We start from the raw sequence: 5,274 nt of genomic DNA on the forward strand, positions 1-5,274 counted from the left end.
TTCCTGTACATTATTTAACATGCCAGATGGGTCTTCATGAGACACAGTTTCTTCTTATTGTTGCTACTTCGAAGCACTGGTCCACTAGAACTGTAGACTAAGTTCTAGAAACAATTACCAATCGATATACTTGGAAGGACAGCTCAGTTTGTGTGATCGCTCTAAGCTTGTTGACACCAGTGCCTACCAATTTACATTGTATATTACAGCACTAAGGATGGTTACTAAGTGACCGAAAATCAATTTTGCGGTTAATAAAACAAAGAAATACGACCAATGCTGTCTCTCCTTCCAAGTATATCCATTATCTGGTCGTGGTGCAGAGGACATTCCATGGAGTCGCGAATCAGTTACCAATGGTTTAAATCATGAGTTACAGACGAATTCGAAGGAAGCGCGTTGTAACAATGCGTTGGTGACAAAATGGGTTGCATCCTTTACCGCGACATTTAATATGGAATTTCACTAGGGTCGTAAGTATTAATCTGATACACATGCATTACATTTTCCGCCATTTTATTATTGTAAATTGTATTGTTACCTATGATTTTGAGGAATGGGAAATTTTTAGGAGAAGGTATCCAAACTTATTCTACTGTTGTGCAGACTTACTTCCCGAAGTTGAGTATAGAAACGACTGTGCAGGGGAATTATGTGCCGGCCGGAGTGGCCGGTGGTCGGTTCTAGGCGCTACAGTCTGGAGCCGCGTGTCCGCTACGGTCGCAGGTTGGAATCCTGCCTCGGGCATGGATGTGTGTGATGTAATTAGGTTCGTTAGGTTTGAGTAGTTCTAAGTTCTAGGGGACTGATGACCTCACAGGTTAACTCCCATAGTGCTCAGTGCCATTTCAACCATTTTTTTTGGCAATTATGGACCCAAAGTGCAGGATGTATGCAAAGGATAACGTTAATTTATTCCACGATAAGTTTCTTACGATGTAACAAAATTATTATAGCAGGTGGTTATATACATTATAAGGTAATGATAATAATCGATAGGCTGTAGCTGTGGCCGAACTATTCAAGGCGCTTCAGTCCGGAAGCGCGCTACTGCTACGGTCACAGGGTCGAATCCTGCCTTGGACATGGATGTGTGTGATGTCCTTAGCTTAGTCAGGTTTAAGTAGTTCTAACTCTAGCGGGCTGATGACCTCAGATGTTAAGTCCCATAGCGCTTAGAGCCATTTGAACCATTTTTGATAGTCTGTAGCTATCGGAGGAGACCTCTGGTCTCTGCTGAGGGTGCAGGATTGAAAATTAGGCCTGCAAAAGATCTCTCAAGTGTATCATATTTCGTTATGGTGTTCATAAGTGTCCACATGTAAACGAAGCCAGTAAAATTGATGTGGATTTCTGAGTCAAATAAAAATATTATTTAACGTGCTGCACAATAAATTACGTGCTCCTCCTAACATATTTTTTCATATCGCTATGACTGTTTGGCGGAATTGTGAACATTACATTTGCTAGCTATGTTATCGAGTCCCAGCTCTATAGGCTTACGTGTAAATGTGATGGGGCCTATGTTGTACCAACGGCTAGAACGTCTGTTTACATGAATGATGTATACGTCACCCTACTTGTCTACTACGATAGACTATCAAAATAATGCACCATGCTTTAAAGCTTTAGCAGATACTGTATTCAATTAAATTGGTACACGAAGAATAAAACCACTTCCTCTCGTCCGATCCTTGTTTAAAGCTATGGAGGCATCGTAATCTTCCGAGATTATTGGTTCAGTTTGTGGGAAACAGAATACACACCCCAACAGTATTTACTTCTAAGTAAATATATACGTCAGTAAAAGTTCCGCAAACGAACGCAGGAGGAAGTTTAAAAATGGAATAGACTTGCAGAGCTATCCTAACGATTCCTAACAAAACTGACAAAACACGAAAGTAAGTTAAATGTTGAACTCTTCAATGAAAATGAGGGTTACATATATCCAGAGGAAACAAATGTAGCATAGAAACAAAGAAATAGAACTTATATATTCACATCTTGCTGAAATTATACTTAAATGAAATAGTAGGAATACAGGGGCAGTGCGACACTTAATTAGCTTGATGTTAAACCGTATCCGTAAAAACCTACCATTCTAGAACGTTTGTTCTTTCTGCATCTTGGTAAAGTTCATAGAACATATTTTTTTCCAAGTCTTAATGTGCGTGCAAGTTACGTAACATCAGTTCCGTCATCGTTCGTAAGTATTCAGTAGGAAATTATTGATAGTGTTGAAGATGAAACTAATGTAACACAGCAATGTGATTTGATTATTGAGTTCAATAGAACACGAGTTGATTGCGAAACTGTTGGAAGAGGGAGCTCCAGTCAGTTATGGTAACCTTATTACTGAATTATTGTTATTATTATTATTAATATTATCTTGAGACACAATAGGACAAACAGAGTAACTACTGAGAAACTGCCATCTGCTTTGAGGTGTTTATTACTCTAATCAGAGACTAATGGACATCAATTCTTCCTGCCGTTCGCTAGGCGAGCATTTCACTGTTAGATACTCGGATCAGTGCTCTCTAATCTCATACTACTGTATGACGGACAGTTACTGTATTTAGTACTCTGGCAAACATTTGAAAAGAATGAGCTATTCCTAAAATAATAAGGGTAAATGTCAGAAATGGTGCTACATCGTACCACAAAACAAGTACTAATGCCTACATATTGTTGAGTAGTAATTTACTACTGAAACACAAACTTTGCAAATAAAACATCTGATAGTTTTCTGGGTCTACTTTGAACACGCAAACGAATCAGTGGAAAATGTCTGTAGTCTGCTAAATGACACTGACCAGAGATTTATACCAATATCACTTTATTCCTGTGTCCATATACCTTTTGAAGGTATTTCTTCAAAGAATTACTTCTCTTAAATGATGATTAGGAAAATTTCGTCTACGACCAACGTCTCCAAGTTAGAATATACTTTTCCACGAAAAATTCTCTTACATCCTGTACATCCTGTTATGTTTCAGGCTATAAATAAAACGTTTCTGAGCTACAGTGTAGCCTTTTGTATACGACAATGACGCATACGGAGGATACGTTATTACCAAAATTTTCCTCTGAAAGCGATGCTGTGACAGGAAACCCGAGACGCTCCAGTGGGCTGGAGTTTGTGGATGAGAGGAAGAAAATGTGCCACGAGTGGCATTGACCTCGGCGGTAAAAGTGCTGTTACTGGACCCAATCAAGTGAAAGTTGTCGGATGAAAGTTGCTCTGCTACGAGAAACGTCTCGGAGAAGAACCGGTGAGGGCAGAGAAGAACACTTGTGGCTTTTATGTGAGTCAAGCTGCTACTACAGAACTGCGTGAAAGTGCTTCGTCTGAGCTCTTTCGTACTTCATTCACGATGACTACCACGCATCCAGCAGTGTTTTGGCCAGAGCAACTAGGCAACAAATAAGGGATCGTACATTATCTAACGTGGTATAACACATGCAAGGATGTATTTTCGGTACGGTACATAATGTAGTGGGCCGCCTCCGTAGCCGAATGGTTAGCGTTGTTGCTACCGATGTGGAAGACCTCCGTTTCGATATCGAGTACCTCCGGTGGTTTTTCTGCAACAGGGAGGTCTACAACGGGGTCCAGTCAGCATCATGATAAAGAGCTGCTTGTGTAAAGAAGAGGTGGCATTATCAGGATTCATCCACAGCCAAGAATGGCTGGAGTGATGATTACGGGTCCCACGATCATAGATCACTCCCCGTACTGCCTTGTAAGCAGGAGTCAGTCAGTCAGCACAAGCCTAAGGACGTCGGTATACACCGAGCGTGGTAGCGCAGTGGCTAGTACACTGGACTCGCATTCGGGAGGACGTCGCTTCAAACCCGCTTCCGCCCGTCCTGGGTTGAGGTTTTCCGTAATATCCCTAAATCGCTTAAGAAAAATTCCTGAATGATTCCTTCTTAAGAGCTGGGCCGCTATCCTTATCCGTCGTTCCCTAACCCGAGTTTGTGCTTCATCTGTCATGATCTCGTTGTCGACGCTAGTCTCCTCCTCCTCCGTCGGCAAACTTGACGAGTTAGCTAAGGTTGATGTGGCGCTCTACTAGTTTTGTGACGTCACTTCCTGCTGCTTTACGTTGAGGAGCCGTTTCGTCACATGAAACATAAAATAACTTCTGTGATACCTCGGCGACGTGTCACGTAAAGAAGAACCAGTAGGAAGCAAGAATGCTCCATACGTCACAAGCAGAAAGCTCGAGGCCCGCAGGCAGCAAGCCGCCATGTTTTACTTGTTCAGCAGAAGCACGTATCTGGTGAATTTTACGCTACACTTGACGCTGTTTCGAAGCACCAGCGCATTGAACATCTCGAGAATGAATTGTTATTGGGGTAGTGTCATAATGGTGTTTAAAAGATTTCCTATTTAGTTATTACCTCGCTATAATTCACATGTTACCAGAGTAAGCCGTTTTAAGGCAACAGCACGTTAAAAGTGCCTGACAAATGTGTCGTTCTTGTTACGATATAATTAAAGGGAAATTAGTATCGTATCGATGCTTAAAGCCTATAGAAGATTATAAATAAGACTCAAACCCTCTTATAACGAAGCTTCAGCCCAGTTTAGTGTGTAGAAGCACCATTTTATAGTGCAGAAGTTAGGTGGTCATAAAGTTCGTGTCCGATTGTAGCTAATCAGTTTTTTTTTTTCATCTTCACTGTATGTAAAAGGTTGTGGGACTTTCTTATGAAGTTAATAGAAATAATTTCTATAATATTAATATCACATAAATGTAAGAGTGTTCTCTGTCAGGAGTAAGTCTGATGGATTTGGTGATCTTTTGTAAGCCGATGTCCTCACTGACTCGGACATGTATCTTTCTTGTTTCTCTTATTACATGCTCACGGACATGCTTTTACTTATGTATAAGACATTCAGAAGAGCATGACCAGCTTATAAACAAAGGAGAGGAGGGGCGTTTTAATAGACCTAAGGTAGGAATTTTAAGCGCACACATTTCCGTGAACAACTGTATTGTTTGCGTGCAAAGTAAAGCCGACACCTCCGCTGGAGAGAGCTAAGAGTCCAAAATCACGTTAAGCAGCTCGTCCCATGTGGCGACAGCGCTCACTCTGTGTCGTGACGTTGGACACCCTGGGTGCGAGCACGTCAACGTTAGATGCCTTGTCACGTATGCCGACGCCTTAAGGCCTAATCCGTGATTCATGGTGGCGACATATTGGAGTGTAATGATGCGGACGCTACAAAATTCTTGTTCAGTGGAATGCCTGATTGCAGCT

This window comes from Schistocerca gregaria, chromosome 2, assembly GCF_023897955.1.
Source record: "Schistocerca gregaria isolate iqSchGreg1 chromosome 2, iqSchGreg1.2, whole genome shotgun sequence".
Taxonomy (NCBI): domain Eukaryota; kingdom Metazoa; phylum Arthropoda; class Insecta; order Orthoptera; family Acrididae; genus Schistocerca; species Schistocerca gregaria.